The 19,988-nt window shown below is 39.8% G+C and overlaps 1 protein-coding gene and 1 pseudogene across 3 annotated transcripts in view; one reads left to right on the forward strand and one right to left on the reverse strand.

The window, feature by feature from the left end:
• SUCLG2 (succinate-CoA ligase GDP-forming subunit beta) overlaps positions 1 to 19,988 on the reverse strand; it is a 302,213-nt gene that overhangs the window by 68,647 nt on the left and 213,578 nt on the right. The gene's annotated exons all lie outside the window — the stretch shown is intronic.
• On the forward strand, positions 67 to 535 carry LOC119510275 (annotated as a pseudogene).

Below are 19,988 nucleotides of genomic sequence, written 5' to 3' on the forward strand. Positions count from 1 at the left end.
AATAAACGGGGCAGAGCTGGCGCCTATGCGGGCCGAAGAGGGACGCGCCGAGTTGGAGGCTGAAGGATGACGGGATTCATGCTGCTTTCAGCTGGCAGGAAAAGCTGCGGCCGCAAAAGGGTACCCGCCACGTCCGACGAGGAACACAAGAAGATGGTTCGGGAGCTTATGCAGGTTGTTCTGGCCGGCAACCCCGAAACCTGCAGCTTCCTGGACTGGAGGCACCTCAAAGTCGTCTATAAGAGATATGCAAGCCTCTACTGCTGCACCATCGAGGGCCAAGACAATGAACTCATCACGCTCCAGCTAATCCACTTACTTGGAGCTTCTGGACAAGCACTTTGGCAAGTGTGTGTGAGTTGGACATTATCGTAAACTTGGAGAAGGCCTACTTCATCTTGGCTGAGTTTTTGATGGGGGGTCCTGTCCAGGACACCTCCAAGAAAACGTGCTGAAGGCCATCGAGCAGGCAGACCTGCTGCAGGAGGAGGATGAGTCGCCATACAGTGTGCTGGAGGAGATGCGTCTGGCATAGCCTCTGCCCGGGCCACGTGGAGATGTGGGGAGCTGGTGCAGAGGTGCGGCAAGAGTGGCTGCTCCTCCCATGCCTCTCCAAGGGCCCTTTTCTTGGCGGGACCCAGCTGCCCCCCTGTGCTGCCTCACCTTCTTTTGGAGTGAGCTGTGGGCTCAGATCCTTAAACATTCCCTTCCTCCACCCCCTACCTCCTGTTTTCTCTTTTCCCACTGAAGGTTGAAGGAACCAGGAGGTAGGAAAATGTGACCAAGGTGGGGGTGCTATTTGGCTTTCATTCCCTGACTCTGAAGAACTAATGTACCCCAGACTCCCTCCCCTCCCTTATGACTGTAAATATATAAATATGTCAGGTTAAAGGGGGAAAAATGACATAATGAGCTCTTCTTAATGAAGCATGGTGTCCCCTAGCAATAATTTCTGGATGCTGCTAGTGGTTGAGACCAAGGTACCCTAGCTGTACACCAGAATCTCACTTCTCAAAGTGTGGATCACTAAGACAGCTACATCAAAATCACCTGGGAGTTTATTAGAAATGCAGAATCTCCAGCCCCAACCCAGACCTCCTTGAATCAGCATCTTTATTTTAGTATTATTTAATGTTATTTAAATAATGATAATTTAATCTTATTATTAAATCCAACTGATTCATATGTACAATAAGGTAGGAAAAACTCAGAGTTAAGGAAGTGTTTCTACCCATATTGAAAAAAAATTATTTTTTTTCAATTTATAGTTTTATCGTTGCTCTCCAAGGAAAACTGTGGATAGCAATGTTACAGATTTACAGTAAGAGATGTAGAATAAAATTATTTGATCTTTCAAACCTTCTATATCAACTATTTTCCATCTATGTATATTTATAACAATAACAACAAAACAACAAAAAACTGCTAATACTACTACATGAAAAGAGAGCAACTAACATTTATGGAGCTCTTAACACATCAGACATAGTGGTACAGGCATGTGGTAGTCTGTTGCTCTGGTATCCACCAAAGAACCAGCCACATTAATGTTTATGCATGTCCTAGTACAGTGCCTTCCTCCTGGATCTTGGCTGGGTCTGTGACTTGCTCTAACCACTAAAATGCAGCAGAATGGATGCTGTAGTGCAGCTTCTGCTTTTGCCCTCTTGGAAGCCCATAAGGTGCCATGTAAGAAGTCTGGCTACTCTGCTGCAAAGAGTATACACAGAGACTCCGTGGAGAGATCACTGGAGAGGGAGAGGTCCTGAAACAGCATGAGGATGGGGCCAGAGCCCGGCTGCTCCAGCATCACAGCAGAGCCCAGCTACCAGCTAACCCACAAGTTGGACACAGCCACACAAGTGAACAGCAATAAGAACAGTAAAAGAACCTCCCAACTGATCCTATGGATTTTCAGGCCAGCAAAGGCTGGTTTGAAAATTATAAAAAAAGGTTTACCCTACGCAATGTAAAAGTAATGGGAGAGGCAGCGTCTGCCAATGAAGAGGCAGCTAGGGAGTTTCCTGCAACTCTGAAGAAGTTGATTGAAGAGAAAGGCTACAAACTGGAACAGATATTGAATGCTGACGAAATGGCCTATATTGGGGGGAAAAAGCTTCAGAGAACATATATCAGCCAAGAAGAGAAGGGAGCCCCAGGTTTTAAAGCTGAAAGGTGTAGGGTAACCCTGTTCTTTTGTGCCATTGTCATAGGGTTCATCATAAAGGTAGCCCTGATATATAAAGCTGGTAACCTTTGAGCTTTGAAAGGAAAAGTTCTTCTGGATGAGCAATAGGAAAGCATGGATGACCAAAGCACTTTTCCTTGACTGGTTCCATCAGTGTCTTGTGCCGGTTAGAAAATACCTTGCCAGCAAGGGATTACTCTTGAAGGGGTTACTGCTTCTGGACAATGCCCCTGGCCACCCAGAACTCCATGAATTCCACCTAACACAACGATTCTCATTTAGCCTCTTCATCATGGGGTAATACGGACATAAAAGGAAAAGGAAAAATTCAGACTTCTCTGGTATGAAGGGAAGGCCAAAAAATTTTATATGGATTTTCCAGATGGTAGGGGTTGCTGAACCCCTACCCCCCCCAGGATGTGGAAGGGTAACTGTACTAGCCTTGTATCTCCTTATCTGTAAAACAAAGTAAAAGTGAACTCACTGGGTGCCTAAGGTCTCTTTCACTTCTGAAATTCTGACTGTACTTAAATTAGTAGTCTCATGTTTGTTGCTTATATACGGTAGCCTTCATCATAGCACACACATACACATGATGGAACAAAGGTAAAGAAAAGGCAAAAAAAAAAAAAAAAAAAAAGCCCTGAGGACATCATATCCAAGTTGTCCAGGAAATGAGAATCACAATAAGAACCCCACAGCCTAGAAGGGAAGGTTCAGTGGACACCTAAAGCATTTTAACCATGTTGCCCTTCTAGAATGCCTTTAAATGACTCAGTCTGTCATATATACTTAAGAGTCCTGCAATTAAAAAAAAAATGCCTGTGTAATTTTTTGTCTCCTAATTTGTGCTTAGGAAAGTCTTCCAACAAGAAAAACACATGGTTAATCACCTCTGAGACCCAACACAACAAACTAAGCTAAAAAGAGAAAACGGCTTTTTGTAAATTATTTAAATTGTTATGTGGTCAATCAAATCTAATCTATTCTAAATTATTCACATGGAAGGTCAATAACCAAATGCTCTTAATTGAGCCTGTACCTGATCTTCGTGGCCAGTGAACCGTTTAAAGGGCAGCTGTTTTGCATGTGTTTTAATATAAACCAGACATCACATTTTTAGAGTTTCCTCTTTTTCTACTGTTTAAGCTAACATGACCTGCTTGACATAGTACATTTTGGTAGAGTGCTTCTTTGTATTCTGGAAGAAAAAAGTATTCTCTATGTCCTTTTTTTAGTCAGTGTATATAAAACCCACCGGATTCATACAACCACCATCTGCTTGAAGGAAAACACCAAAACAGCTCTAAAGAAATATGGGTACCACTTCTAGAAAACCCCATACTGAACAGCAGACCATGCAACATGTACTTCCACTGCCACTAAAGGTGTATCAACCATAAGATGAGCAATCAGACTGGGAGTTCATATACTGAAGTAATGCAGACAGCAAATCTTAAATCAATGCTCCTTTCTCTAAAACTATTTTATCTTCCAAATAAGCTCAAAATGCATGTCAAGGAACAACATGCATTTGCCTTCACCCTTCCTATAAAAGCTCTTGTTTGCTCATCTGCTCAATGGTCCAACTTAAAACTTGAGTCAACTAGCTTATTCGTATTATAATAGAGGAGAAATTTACCAGGGAAGAACAAACATATTGGAAGTCCTCCATATTAAATGAGGGAAACTACGCCAAAGCTATTAGGAAAGACTCAGGAATTGTATTTCAATGCTAAGAACAAAACAAACAAACAAACCAGGGACTTAAACACACCAGGATTTAAATGAAAGTTTGGTGTTAGGTAGTTCAGGGCTGTCATAAAACTCCCTAAAGTCAATCAGGGACTCAGATGCTTTCAGCCTTTCTCCTCTGCTATGCAAGGTACCATTCATAGCTTATCTCTTAGACCAATTTAGCTGCTGGAGCTCCTGCCATTATAACAGCATTCCAAACAGCAGGAAAGAAAAGGAAAAAAGGCAAAAGGGGCTTCCCTCCCAGCTTCTTTACTTTCCTTTCAACAACTTTGCCAGAAGTCCCACACCTGGCTTATATCTCACTGGCCAGGAAGCCGTCACATGATGCCACCTAGCTGAAAGGGAGGCTGAAAAATGTCATAGCATTGACATTTTGCTGTTTGATATTCAATATCTCAGTGGCCTCTGCCTTATAACAATTAATATCTTGTGAGCGAATTATCCCTGGTTGAGGTCTGGTTACTTCCAGGTATAGAGACACAGCTAAAATTAATAGCAATGGTCATTCCTTGTATTTGAAGAATCTGAGTGTATAAGTTATAATTCAGTTCACACAATAATCATGTGGTAGTAATAATCAAAATGACAGTACAGTTAACATTGATATCTGAAATTAGTATTAGCTAAGATTTATTGAACATTAGCTTCAGTACTAAGTGCTTCATATACCTTATTTTAGTAAATCTTCACATCAACTTTGCAAGGGCTTTATTAACTGCATTTTATGGAGGAAGACACTAACATCAGAGATTGGAAGTGACTTTTCGAAGGCTATGCGTGTCTCCTGGAAGAGACACCACCATTCCACCAAAGCCCTCCTGATCATACTTGTACTAATCATTACCATGATGAGGTCGTTAATACTCCTATTTTACAGTTGATTCAGATAATTGGAGTGCTTTACTACAACTATAAGGTACTGTAATTTTCAATCAGTGCTAGGGTTTTGTTTGTAAAAATGATTTTTAACCCGTTTGCTCTTAAGTGTCCCAGAGGAGGAATTAGAAAATCTGGCTTCTTGTCCTAGCTTTGTACCTCAACTGTGATTTTGATTTGATTATAAAAATAATACATATAACAATTGGAAGGAAATATTTAAGCAATAACAGACAAGGAAAAAAAAAACAAACAGTAAAAATCATCCAAAATATCACTAATTTAAGGTAATATAAACAAAGTGAACATTTTGGTGAGCTTCTTTTCAGACAAGAACTGTAATAAATGCTGAATTTACATGTCTGAGTTTACTGGAAGATCAGCATAAATATGTGGTGAGTTTTGGTTACTAGAATGGCAGCTACTGATCCACACTTAGGGAAATGCAAGTCCTTGTTTTGCTGCTAAGATTGTTGCAGAACCCAAGGGGAGTCACCAATTATCTCTGGACCCAAAGTCCTCAAGTGTAAAAGAGCCAACAAAGGACTCTTTTCTTTAAAATTTACTGAGACCTGTATTGTGACCCAGCATGTGTTCTATCCTGAAGAATGATCCATAAGCACTTGAGGAAAATGTATATCCTACTGTTGTTGGGGGCAATGTTCTGTAAATGTCTGTTAAGTCTAGTTCATTTATTATATTATTCAAAATCTCTGTTTCCTTATTGATCTTCTGTCTAGATGTTCCATCCATTGATGAGATTTGTGTATTGAAGTCTCCGGCTACTATCACAGAAGTATCTACTTCTTCCATCAGTTTTGTCAGTGTCTGTGTCTTGTAGTTTTGGGAACTCTAGCTCTGTGCATAGACATTTGTGATTGTTATGTCTTCTAGATGCATTGTCCCTTTTGTTATACATAGTGTCCTTTGTCTCTTTTGTTGTATATTTGAAATCTAATTTGTCTGATATCAGTATAGTTATCCCCACTCTTTTCTGGTTGTTGTTTGCATGAAATAACTCTTTCCAACCTTTCATTTTCAACCTGTTTTTGTCCTTGGGTCTTAAGTGAGTCTCTTGTAGACAGTAAATAGATGGATCTTGTTTTTTAATCATTCTGCCAATCTACATCTTTTGATTGGGGAGTTTAATCCACTAACATTTAATGTGATTACTGTAAAGGCAGCACTTTCAACCATTTTTTTCTTCTGTATTTTATATGTCATATCTTTTTTCTTTCTTTCTTTTTACCCTTTTAGTTACCCTTACTGCTAATCTTCATTTGTACATTCTTCTCCAAACCTCTCTCTCTCTCCTGTGTTTTCCTATCTGCCTGTAGCAATCCCACAGCAGCCTGCCTCAGGGATGGTGAGGGGAAGATAGTGGGCTCCCCAGCAAGGTACTGTGTGTGGTAAAACAATCTGCTGGTTCCCAGTGGTGCCCTGTTTTTCACCAGCCAGCAAGACCTGGGTTTGTTTTAAAGCCCTGTTTTAATAGTTGAGTTGTTCATATTTCCCAGCCAAAATAGGGCCAGGTTTCCTTACAGGGAGGGTGTAGACCAACTCAGTGGTCCTAAGATCTGGTCTGACACTGTTCGGTTAACTTAATCGTCTTCAGAAGCCGTTTTGCCTCCGAGCACATGCTGCATGTGCACAGGTGGAGCTGAAACTGCAGGATTCCTGTGTCCTCACCTTGCTGGCCAACATCTGGCTCTATGTGATGCTATATCTCCCACTTTACTTGTGGCAGAGGACTCCCCCGGGTGACTCAGTTTTTCAGCCATCCTCTAGGCTAGGAAACTGCTGCCCGCTGCTGTTTCCCTCAGGGACGGTGGAAGGGCTTTTCAGACCTAGGTTTGGAAACACAGTTTCTGTCCACATCTTCTTAGACTCTTTGTACCTCACGGACTTGGGCCTTGGAATGTCCTCCCCTGTCCTCCTGGTGTCCAAAAGGTGGGAGTCTGTCTCACTGCTGTGAGCGACTTTATCATCTGTGTCCGATTGGAGGGGTCCCAGCTGCTGTTTCTGAGACTTTCCCACACTGAGACCAAGTGAGGAGGAGGGGAGAGGACCGGCTGGTCTGAGATGAAAGATTCCTACCTGATGTTTTTTTCTTCTTTTTTCAATTCAGCATTTGTAGGGTCTTTCTCCAGTTTACATCTTCCTCCAGAGTTCTGAATCGTCCTTTTTTCTCACTGAGTCTCCACAGAGAAGTTTTCAGTAGCTGTTTACGTTGCCATGTTGATGATGTCACTCTCTATTTTCTATCTCTAAGCTTTTCTTCAGTTGTAAACCACTGTGATAGATTGAATCACACTCCCCACAAAGGCATGTTCAAGTCCTAATCCCCAATACTGTGCGTGTCAACTCACTTGAAAATAAGACGTTCGAAGAGCATATTTAGATGAGGACAAATTGATCTGGATAAGCCTTAAGTAAGGCTGAAGTCCTAAAAACAGGAAGAAATTCAGATGCAGTCAGTTAGGAAAAACCTGGGAAGCAACACAAGGAGACAGAACGCCATGTGATGGATGACTGCCGGAAAGCTATCACCAGAACATTTAAGACTTTGGAGAAAGCACAGCCTTGCCAACAGCTTGATTCTGGACTTCTAGTTTCCAAAACTGTAAATTCCTGGTGTGTAAGCCAACCCACTGTGTGATATTTGTTACAGCAGCCCATGCAAACTAGGACAAGTACCATGGTTCTTTCCTATGACTTAAGTATAAAAAGCTACCACATGAGCATAAATTGAAGCTTTCTCTTCATCATCTAAGTAAATGGACACTTAGGAAAGTTAGTCAAGTAGTCACTATAGGCACCAAGATTCACACAGGGAATGTTCTGGAAATGCATTGCTCTCATCTCGTCGGTCAGAACACTGGCCAAGTCTCACCAATGGAGTGGAAAGGAAGTTCAGGGGAAGGGAAAGGGGTCCAGCTGAATCACTGAAGCTAAGTGAGCAGGAGAGAGAGTTGCAAAGTAGCAACAGAAAGCTCTGCAGTAGGGCTGTCAAATCCAAATGGGGAATTACAGACAGCTGCAGGGCTGGCAGGCTCAGATCCCACTCTGGTCAGCATGTGAGCAGGATTCTTCAATGACATGCTAATGGCTACAGATTATTTCTGGGACTGCCACCTGGAACAGAAAGTCCCAAACTGAGATTAGGCCCCTCACAGAGATCTTGATGCGATCTGCAGAAGGATGGACCTAGTAACAGTATAAAAACAATTAAACAGTAGACATGCAGGTTGAAAGAAAAGAACAATAAATACATTATTTTCTTGAATAGCAGTGCATGTTGTAGAGTAAGAAAAAAGTTGAGGTAACTCATGGATGAAGATACCATTGCTACCAGAAACACAGTTGTCATATACCCATCATATACATAGTGGTTAAGAGCACAGAATGTGACATCCATACATGTTAACCTGACATTGCTGTTGTCATTAGAACAGCAACACAGAACTCAAGTTGGTTCACTGCTGTATCCCAAGGGCCCAGGACAGGGTGTGGCACATAGTACCTGCATAATACATGCTTGATGCCTGATGTGTTGAATCATCATCATCAGTTGCTAACAACGACTGGGACCAGTACTAAGTTCATGATATGGAAAATCTTTCTACCACCCTCTGAGGAAATTGGTATAATCATAACTTTCATTTTATGGTGGGAAGAGAAGGCTGGAATAACAGGGGTTAAGCAATTTGCCTAATGTCTTACAGATCCTCAAGTCCACCTTTATCCAGCACCCCAGTGCATTTTCTTGCCCAGGACTTTAGTAAGCCTTTGCTTTCCTGCCAAGACACATTGCATATACATTCATGGGCTTTGAAGAAAAAACCTTTTTTTTTTAATTTTTATTGAGATTGTTCACATACCATACAATTATCCAAAGATTCAAAGTGTACAATCAGTTGCTCCTGGTACCCTCATACAGCTGTGTATCTATCACCACACTTAATTTTTGTTCAATTTTTAGAACCTTTTCTTACTCCAGACAAGAAACAAAGCGAAAGATGAAAAAAGGAAAAAAAAAAAAAAAAAAGGAAAAGGAAACTCGAATCCTCCCATATCCCTAACCAACCCCCCTCAATTGTTGACTTGTAGTATTGGTATAGTACATTTGTTACTGTTTATGAAAGAATGTTGAAATACTACTAACTGTAGTATATGGTTTGCAATAGGTATATATTTCTTCCCTATATGCCCCTCTATTATTAACTTCTAATTGTATTGTCATACATTTGTTCTGGTTCATGGAAGCGATTTCTAGTATCTGTACAGTTGATCATGGACATTGCCCACCATAGGATTCAGTTTTATACATTCCCATCTTTTGACCTCCAACTTTCCTTCTGGTGACATATATGACTCTGAGCTTCCCCTTTCCACCTCATTCATGCACCATTCAGCACTGTTAGTTATTCTCACATCTTGCTACTGACACCTCTGTTTATTTCCAAACATTTAAGTTCATCCTAGTTGAACATTCTGCTCATACTAAGCAACCACTCCCCATTCTTTAGCCTCGTCCTTTATCTTGGTACCTTATATTTCATGTCTATGAGTTTACATATTATAATTAGTTCCTATCGGTAAGACCCTGCAACATTTGTCCTTATGTGTCTGGCTTATTTCACTCAGTATATTGCCCTCAAGGTTTCTTCATCAACCCATTTTTTGTTTTTAGATGGTTTTGTTCACATGTCATACATTCCATCCTAAGTAAACAATCAATGGTTCTCTGTATGGTTGCATATTTCTGTGTTCACCACCTTCACCACTGTCTATATAAGGGCATCTACATTTTGAAGAAAAGACCTTTTTATGTTTTTTTTCCAGGCACCAAGATGAAGAAAACTAAAATATGACCATTAACAAACTGCACATGCTGTGTATGAGCTTAACTCCCCTAATAAGACTTTTCAGGGTTTTGAACATTAGCAATGCACCAAAGCCAACTCGCTTCTCATTTTCTTTTGCCAACTCCATAAATGCTTGAAATCTTGAGCACAGAGTATATATTTAAGTGACTCTGGGATTCTGGCAAGTGAAAACATAAAATGTAATTAGGTTTCCATATAACTATACCAGAAGAAGGTAAAAGAAAGATGGAATTCTGAGTAGAAAAGGGTTTGTGTGTTCATTTCAACATTTGATAATCATCTACTATGTGTCAGGCACTGGAAGACAGAGATGAATCAGAAGAAAGAACCTTCCACTTAGTACACGATTTCTCAAACTTGGCCCTCTTTTCATTTTGAGGTATTTGTTGTAGGGCACTGGCCTGTGCGCTGGAGGATCTTTAGACTCATCCCTGGCCTGTTCCCATTAAATGCAAACAGTACCCTGCACCCTTCAAACTGTGACAACCAAAAGTGTCTCCAGACATCATCAAATGTCTCCTAGGGGACAAAATCACCCTTAGTTAAGATTCCCTGCTTTGGTAGATCCCCTACAGTTCACACAATCTAGGACGATTCCAAGAAGGTGGTGATACCTGAAGTAGGCAAAGGGGGCAGGGGAAGGGAGAATATACCAGGACAAGGGCACCTGGGACAGTCTGTAGAGCCTATGCCAGCCACGAAAGGTAAGGTGGTCTGGGGCCAGATAATACGAGCTTCTGAATCTGACTCAGGCGTTTGGAATTCAGTCTCCCGGCAATGGGGACAACTCTAGTTAGTGAGCAATCCGAAGCAAAATCACTAAAAGGAGGTCTTAAGAGGTGAGCTTGAGGAGATGCTGTTGGGACTGCTGCTTTCTTGGTTGTTTAAAGAAAAGGGAAGGGTGAAGTGATGACAACTTCTCACTGAAACTGGCTACATACGCAGGGTGGATAAATACTACAGAAAATTTTTGGATTTTTAAGAGAGAAATATTTTAATAAGTATAAAGTGTTTTCACATTGTATGACACACAGACCACATGCATCAGTGTTTATTCCTCATTGTTAATCACTGTCACTGCTATGCTCCTTAAAGGAAGAGTGGGTACTGATGGCCGATGTAACCGTTCCTCAGATCTGTTCCAAGAAATCTAATGTCCAGAAGTGTGAATAATTTGTTTATACACAGAGATATTTTCCTTCGAAAATTTTTAAAAGAATCTACTTATAACAAAGGATGTAAAATAGGAGAAATTTTCTTTATCTTTAAATGTTTTGTTACAAATGCCTAAATTCTCTAACATCCTTAATACAATAAAGAGAAGAGCACATAAATCAAAGCCTATCTTTTTCTGAAGAAATTAATTTGTCTAGGAGGCTACCCTTTCCCTGTCCTCTCTCATGAGTTCATGCTGGTGGATTATGCTTAATTGAGGTATTATAGGTTTGGAAAACAATGTCCTTATCAAATTGATGGACTACACGGAAAAGACCCTGGCTTTGGTACCCAGAGGTTAGGCAAGGGCTAGAGGGCCATCTTGAAATAAGGAGAAAAAGCCACCTGTGAAAAAGGTCAAAAAGAAAGTTATCTCCCCAGTTTTCTGCACAAATTGCTCCAAAGCAACCCCCTGACAGAGAGTGAAATGATCTCAAGTAGGTATTAAAATAGCACCAGCGCCAGAAGGCTGAGGAAACCTGTCTGGAAACGCCCAGACAATTGGGCATCACTGGAGTTGGAGGGCAACACATTATGTTTTTCCTTCCTGAACATTTACCCTTCAGATATGGACAAGCAGAGCCCTGGCCCAGGCCTATTCCTTTAGGGAGTGCTCGGATGGTTACTGAAAGTGATGCTTTTCTAATTATTCTGTCAAGCATCAATCTCGGAAGTTCCTAGTTCCTCAGAGCGCTGACTGACAGGGCAATCAATGCTTTACTTAAAGAATAAGCACCATCTCCTGGCCAGCTCTCGCTCCCTATGTCCTGTGAAAAAAAAAGAAAATTACTTAACTGGAAGAAGGTGAGAAGTCCTCCTGGGTGTGAAATTTTACAACTTTATGCAATACCCTTCTAGGGAAGAGTGCTTTTTAACCTGACATCCCTTTGAAATGGGGACACCCCCAATTCCAAGGAGTGCACTTTCAAATGATGGCCAGGATTTATTCCTCACTCACTGTGGCTGCTGGAAACTCAATCAAAAGGGCAAAAATGCAATCTCATAGACCTTGCTAGGTCAAGACAAACCAGGATTTCCATGCAGGGGGGAGCACTCTGGGTCCGCCAACTCCAAATCAAAGCCTATACTTTAACCTTTTTTACATAATGGGCTTCTGAGGGAAAAAGGGGTGGGATTGGGGGACACAGGAACTATCACTGAGGGAGAAATTAGCCATCTTAATCAAATTTAGGCAAATTCCACTCATTTATTTTCCTCTAAAAGTTACTTCCACATATTTCATTTTTTTCAGATGTTCTGCTTTAGTTTTGCCCTTAGAAATTTCTAAGGCAAAACATAGAAAGAGAAATATGATTGGTGAGGAGATCAGTATTTCAATTGGTTTGAATGAGATGGGAAAGGTCTGTGAGAGCTGCCTTAAAAGGTGAGGCTGACGCACAGAGTGCCGTTAGAAATCAAAGTGGGCATGGAGTGGGACACGGGTTACAGGATGACTGAGAGCCACCAGGGTAAATCTGAAGGGGGACTCAAAAATAACGATGCCTAAAATAGATTACGAGGGAAAAGAAACAGGGCATGGGAAATTATTTCCCTAAATATAAGTAGACTACCTACCATATTTTCGAGATCCCAGAGGCTTGGAGAAAAAGTGGGTAATTCAAAAGTAGGTATCTGGAGGCTGCCTAGATGAGTACTAACTAGTCTTCTAACTAGTCTCTGTTCCCTCTCTTCTCTTTCCACAGTGCATCCTCCCCACCTTTGTCTATGATGTAATTATTCAGGTACTGAAAACCCTTCAGAGGCTTCCCATTTTATTTAGAGCAAGGCCTTCCTGAGCTGGCCCCAGCTTAACTCTCAGACTTCATCTCCCACTTGCTCTGTTCCTGTCACTTGCTCTGCTCCTGAAACTCTAAGCTATTTCCTGCCTTTGGACCCTTGCACTTGCTTTTCCCCTGCTCTTTCCACCCAGGTTCTCCCTGTTCCCTCCCATTTTCTCTCACAGGCACTTCTCCTAATAAAATCTTTGAACATTAACCCATTCTTGATGTCTGGCACCCAGTCTAATACACTCACTATCACTTCATCCTGCTTTACTGTCTTCTTGGCACTTACTGCTAAAGAAAATTACTAGAGTGGCACCCAGGAATCCTTCCTCCAGATGGTTCTGAGGTATGCTCAAGCTTGAGAAACATCAGCCTAACATTATAAAGCTAATTATAGCCAGAGTGAGGATCAGGACCCAGCCCTATGAACCAGTGGATGTTTCAGCCAGTACTCTAAACATGTACAGTCCTTACACTGCATCTTCACTTAAATACTGTACTTTAAAAAATTAATTCAAATGTTGATTGTTTTTTTTTACATCAGTTTTTTAATGGATTTAACAAATGGACATTAGTTTAACTTACCAGTCAAACTGAAGGCATTCCTAGAACACTGATTTGATCGTGGCTGACTGCCTCTATGTGTCTAACTGGCTTTATAGCTTTTAGGCAGTAAAAATAACTTCTCAATTTATACCCCTCTCTTGTGAGGGAACCATAATCTGATGTTCTGCCATTACTAAAGTGGAAAAGCAGTAGTGCTATCAAGATGGCATCTGGCAAGATAAAATGGCACTGAAGTTTGTTGCTATCGATTTCTATGTGGCAAAACCCGTGTCTTGTTCTTCTTTTTTTCCCTTTTAGATCAAGGACTACGATCTCCCAGAAGAAATGCTAAAGGTTTCGGTGAACAGTGACTGCTCAGCCACAGCTCAGGCGAGTATAATAATGACAAAATGGATTGACTGCAACCAGGAAACTTATGGATGGTGAGATATGAAATATTATCCAGCTAAACATCCAAGATAAAGGATAGAACATGTTTTACTGCTTACAAAAGGGAGGCAGCAGAAAGTTTCCTTTCTAACATAAATCCTTGACTATCTGCCTGGGGGGAAAAGTACATTGAATCTAGTCCATTACAACATTTAGATACAAGTGAGGATTCTGAAATGGGGGAATACTTAATTGATTTTTAAGAATTGAGAAAGGAAAAGTTTTGGAAATAGATGGTGGTGATGGGAGCACAACATTGTGAATTTAATTAACAGCACTAAATTATATATTTGAATGTGGTTAAAAGGGGACATTTTGGATTGTACATATGTTACGAAAATAAAAATTAAAAAACAACATAAGCCTGCACAACACAAACAGTGAACCCTAATGTAAACTATTCTACTTTGCTAATGCTGCTGGAATGCAAAACACCAGAAATGGATTGGCTTTTATAAAAGGGGGTTTATTTGGTTATAAAGTTACAGTCATAAGGCCATAAAGTGTCCATCAACAAAGGGTACCTTCACTGGAGAATGGCCAGTGGCATCTGGAAAACCTCTGTTAGCTGGGAAGGCACCTGGCTGGCGTATGCTCCAAAGTTCTGGTTTCAAAATGGCTTTCTCCCAGGACATTCCTCTCTAGGCTGCAGTTCCTCAAAAATGTCACTCTTAGTTGTTCTTGGGGTGTTTTGTCCTCTTGTAGCTTCTCGGGAGTAAGAGTCGGCTTTCAACAGCTGTCTTCAAACTGTCTCTCATCTGTAGCTCCTCTCTGAGCTTCTGTGTGTTCTTCAAAGTGTCCCTCTTGGCTGTAGCTCCTCTTCAAAATGTCACCCACAGCTGGACTGAGTTCCTTCTGTTTGTCAGCTCATTAATATAGCTCCAGTGATTTAATTTAGACCCACCCTAAATGGGTGGGGTAACACCTCCATGGAAATTATCCAATCAGAATCATCACCCACAGTTGGGTGGGGTGCATCTCCATGGAAACACTCAAAGAATTACAATCTAATCAACACTGATACATCTGCCCACACAAGATTACATCAAAGGTAACGGCGTTTGGGGGGACATAATACATTCAAACTGGCACATAAACCATGGAATACAGAGCAATTATAAAAATGTTCTTTCATGAATTATAACAAATGCAACACATAATGCAAGCTGTTGTTAATAGGGTGGTATATCGGAACTCTGTATATTATGCATGATTTTTCTGTAACTCTACATCTCTAATGAAAAATAAAATGAAATAAAAAAATAAAAAGAATTGAGAAAGGGAACTTCCCACATTAGGCTAAGACCTGAAGAGTGAGTAGTAGAAAAAAAAATATGATAAGGGAGAGATCTGGCCAAAAGGAATGTCCCAGGCAAAGTTCAGAGAACGGGGATATACCTGCACATTCCAGGAAGGGAGCAAAGATCAGTGGCCAAATTGGACCAAATGAATAAAAACAGGTATGAGGTGGTCTGGGGAGTTAGGTAGGCATTAGATAACAGAGTCTTGTTTGCCACAGTAAGCTTTTGAACTAAAAGGATCCTTAAGAGTATCCTAAGAGCTATGGGAGCTAGGCAAGATGAGTGACAGAAGATTTGTGATCACTGTGGTTGCCGTAAGAAGGGTTTCAGCCGAAGTCCAGGGGGAGGGGGAGTCTGACTGGATATATGGCCTTGGATATTCATGGGCAGAATGACCTGAAGAGAAACTCAACCTGTACCTTAGGTCTCACATGGCTAGAAGGTTCTTAGGTAAAAATACTAAAAAAAAGAAAAAAAGAGTATAATGCCCTAGGAATTAACCTTCTGAATTCAAACTTTATGACTCACCCAGTGAGTTTACATTTACGTTTAGAGTCCACATATCCATTGGACCTAATTCAGGGAGTGGAATGTGGCTAAATTTAATAAACAAACAAAAAAAAAATAAAACAAATGACATAGTTTGAATAAGAAACTTAAATGCGTTTCCCAATTAGCGAGCTTCTTATGCTTTCGTCCCCACTGCAACTTCTGTTCCTGATGAGTCTGTAACTGCATTTTCTTATTTTATTTCCATGCTTTTCTCTAAAATGCTCAGTGTTTTCAAAGACCAGCATTTAGATGGACAGATGCCCACTACCATCCCCACACACCAAAGATCTAAGAAAGGGGAGCTGCTGCTCTCCACACACAGCTGTTGCACATGTGGAATACTCGATTATTCTGTCATAAGGAGGCCTGGAGGCTGCAAGGGTGATGAGCTGTGCAAAAGGGAGACTGGACACTTTGCTGCCTGAGGCAAGAAACCACAGGAACTCAAAAAATGGTGAAGAGACAAACTGTTTGGGAGAATATACAACATGTTGATAACAGTAGTTATCTCTGGGTATTGGGATTTGAGTGGTTTTCATTTTTATTTTGTTTTTGTGTTTTCTAAGACAAACAAGAATCATGAGCAATAATTATTAAAAATTACTGTACCTTATTGTAGAAGCTTGATAGGTCAACTTGTAATCCTTAATTTGAATGCATGCACAGCCAAGCATACTCAGCCAATGCCTCAACCCAACACCCTTTGTTCAGATCTTATAAAACACTGTCCTGGCGAGGCTTAAGAATGGGGAGTGGTTGCTTAGTATGAGCAGAATGTTCAACTAGGATGAACTTAAATGTTTGGAAATAAACAGAGGTGTAGGTAGCAAGATGTGAGAATAACTAACAGTGCCAAATGGCATGTGAATGAGGTGGAAAAGGGGAGCTCAGAGTCATATATGTCACCAGAAGGAAAGCTGGAGGTCAAAAGATGGGAATGTATAAAACTGAATCCTATGGTGGGCAATATCCATGATTAACTGTACAAATATTAGAAAACTCTTCCATGAAACAGAACAAATGTATGACAATACAACTAGAAGTTAACAATAGAGGGAAATATAGGGAAGAAATATATACCTATTGCAAACTATATACTACAGTTTGTAGTATTTCAACATTCTTTCATAAACAGTAACAAACGTACTATACCAACACTACGAGTCAGCAATTGAGGGGGGTTGCGTTAGGGATACGGGAGGATTCAAGTTTCCTTTTCTTTTCCTCCCCCCCCCCCATCTTTCACTTTATTTCTTGCCTGGAGTAATGAAAAGGTTCTAAAAATTGAACAAAAATTAAGTGTGGTGATGGATGCACAGCTGTAAGACGGTACCAGGGGCAACTGATTGTACACTTTGGATCTTTGGATAATTGCATGGTATCTGAACAATCCCAATAAAAATTAAAAAAACAAACAAACAAACACAAAACACTGTCCTGGCCTCTGGTCAGTGCAGATGATTGAGCTCTAGAAGTGCTGTCTTTTCCTCCCACTGCCAAGGATGAGAACCCATGTGAGCTCCCTAATAAATCTGCTCATTTCCTCACCAAAACCAAGTTTCTGAACTTACCATTCTAACAAAACCAGGAACTCCCACTGTTCCACAGCTTCACATGAAAAGTAGCCAGAAATAAAGTAAGAGAGCAGGTGATATTATCCCCTAAATGGTTACAGTAGGTATGATCTTGGTTGGTTCTACCTTCTCTGGGGCTGAATACAATAGGAGGGTGCAGGAAGAGAAATGATGATGATTAAGAGTTGTAAGAAAAAAGCAGATTATTTGGCCAGCTCTAGGGGACAGCCTGGTCTGTGCTGTCCTCAGGCAGGACCTCTGAAAGGGACCATAATACCCCTGGGCTTGGGATCTTTTACTCAGATACCCTGATCTTTTAACTGGATATTCCACCCAGCAAGGTGCAAAGAAGAAATATGCTTTAATGAAACAAATCAGATCTGAGCTTCTCCTCCTCCTTAGCAGTTGAGTGAGAGGGAAAGGAAAAGGTAGACAGAAGGAACTTGTTCCCCCAGAGGCCAAAATGTGATTAAACACACACACACACACTCTCTCTCTCTTACAAATTCATCCTAATTGTTACCAATAAAAGAAAACTCAAATCTGTTAATAGAGAGGCTGATGGCCTTTAAGATATATAAAATCAGTGAAAGTAATTCGACATTGTAATATAAATTGATATCATGAAACAAATCAAGTTTTGTTTCATCTCTACTTGCTCTGTCCATCCATGGAATCCATAAAATGAGTCCAAAAGAACACAGCCAAAAGCTTCCTTCTTGGATGCTCATTTGAGGCTATTTTAACACAGTACTACTTATCTCGTTAATATATGGAAAAGATAAAAGTCTAGAAAATTCATATACCCAAACATGTATTACTATTGACTTATACACTAAAAAAAAAGAATTTTTTAAAAAGCATATGTTTCCATCCTTGCTGGAAACAAAGTTTGTATCAACCATAGTGGATCATGTTTCAGCACCAGATTCACAATATGATAACCACATACTTATTATAAGATATACTGGATATTTATTATGTGATTTTTAAATTTTATCTTAAAGTCTGCTTACTGAGTTGTTCTATAATGAAATGTCCTTGATGATAATAATTTGATCTTACCAAATTGTTACTACTATACTTATGTTTATTTTGTTTAATTATATACAAACCCTCAGAACACATCTGCTAATATCTAACCATCTATTTGTTAACTGACTTTGATTTGACATTTGGGATCACTTAGCAAAATGCCTTGTTTGGGGAATGATGGAAGCCAACGCAGCTCAATACCAGTGTACCAATTCAAGGAGGGACCGCAAAAATAAACAGAAAAAAAATAAAATGCTTCCCATTTATAGGGGTAGGACTAAAAAGGAAACATTTAACATGGTCCCATGTCCCCAGAGGAAAATAAAATTGTTCAAATTCCATTTATAAACGTACTCCACAAAAATATCAAAGTCGAGCACATTATGATGACAGCAAAAAGACAGGAAGCCAGCTCAATGTCTAACAATAGAAAAATGGTTAAGATATATATAAGGGAATATTCATATACTGGAGCACAATGCGGCCACTAAGAATCTTGTTGCAGAAAAACATTTCAGGATGTGGTAAAATGATTTCAGCATATTGTTAACTGAAAAAAACAGTATGCTTCCAATTTTAATTTAAAAGATAAATGTATATTTATGCAGAAAGAAAAAAACCCTGAAAGCAGACAGGCCAAATTTTAATAACACTTATTTCTGAGCAAAGGAATAATGGGTGATTTTATTTTATTCTTTTTGCTTTTCTGTATTCCAAATCCTGTACAATGGCCATGTATTAAATGATGGAACCGAATTATTTAGGAAATGAAATAAATCCCATACATATTTAATTCTCAAATTTGTGATTTTTTTTCAGGCATTAGGGATGAAGACTAAAAATTAATTTAGAATACCCAAAAAGAATAAATGCTAAAGTTTTACTTTAGACACTATTAAAAAATTCCTTCTATGCCAAACTTCCAGGTTATCATTAAGACTCTTCTGACTACCAAGTATAAGGCATATAAGAGTAGACACTACATACTGTATTTTAGGGTGAAAATAAGTGAACTATTTGAGTTTTGATCAAAGTTCATTTTTCTACAGATAATTCCTGGATACCAGCACTACCTGTCCTGAACCCCCTTGAGAGCTTGCCAAACAGTGGATAAAGATGCAAATTGTGTTTAATGAAAACAGTGCTTTAAATAAATAAATGGAATGAGAGTTCATCACTGCCAGTCACCTCTTGACTTCTCGTATCAAGCCTGCTCTCTGCTCTGCTCTAAAGCAAGCTACTGCTGATGTCTTTGGAGATGGGAAATGGGTATAAAGTCAGCATCATCATCTTCTGTTCACTAGGTTTTAAGAATACATGCCCAATATAAATTATGACAAACTCAGGGAAAGTACTAAAATACCAAACTTCCCTAGAAATTATCTTTTCCATATATCGAAGAGACAAATATTACTGTGTTAAAGCTGCCTCAAAATAATGTCCAAAAAGGAAGCTCATTTGGTATATCCTTGCTGGTCTAATGCTTTGGATTTCCATGGATGTACGAAGGAGCCGAAAGAAATGAGACAAGACTTGTTTAGTGATTATCAAGTACTTGGCCCCCTTTCTGAACAATGTGCCAAGTCTTCCTCTGTTTGTTCAAATTTAACTCACCTTATGATAATTGCTTTCTTTCACTTTTAGAAACACTCACCCAAGTCTAAAATACTGTTATGTATAAAGTTTTAGAATATATTTTTAAGAAGCTTCCCTTAAAATTGGATTTAAACACACACACTCTACTGGATTAATTATTCTGCCTTTAATTTTTCTTTACTGAATCTTTTTTGTTTGTTTGTTTTCTTAAGGTCCCATACAGG

The sequence above is a fragment of the Choloepus didactylus genome, chromosome 1 (genome assembly GCF_015220235.1).
Source record: "Choloepus didactylus isolate mChoDid1 chromosome 1, mChoDid1.pri, whole genome shotgun sequence".
Classification (NCBI taxonomy): domain Eukaryota; kingdom Metazoa; phylum Chordata; class Mammalia; order Pilosa; family Megalonychidae; genus Choloepus; species Choloepus didactylus.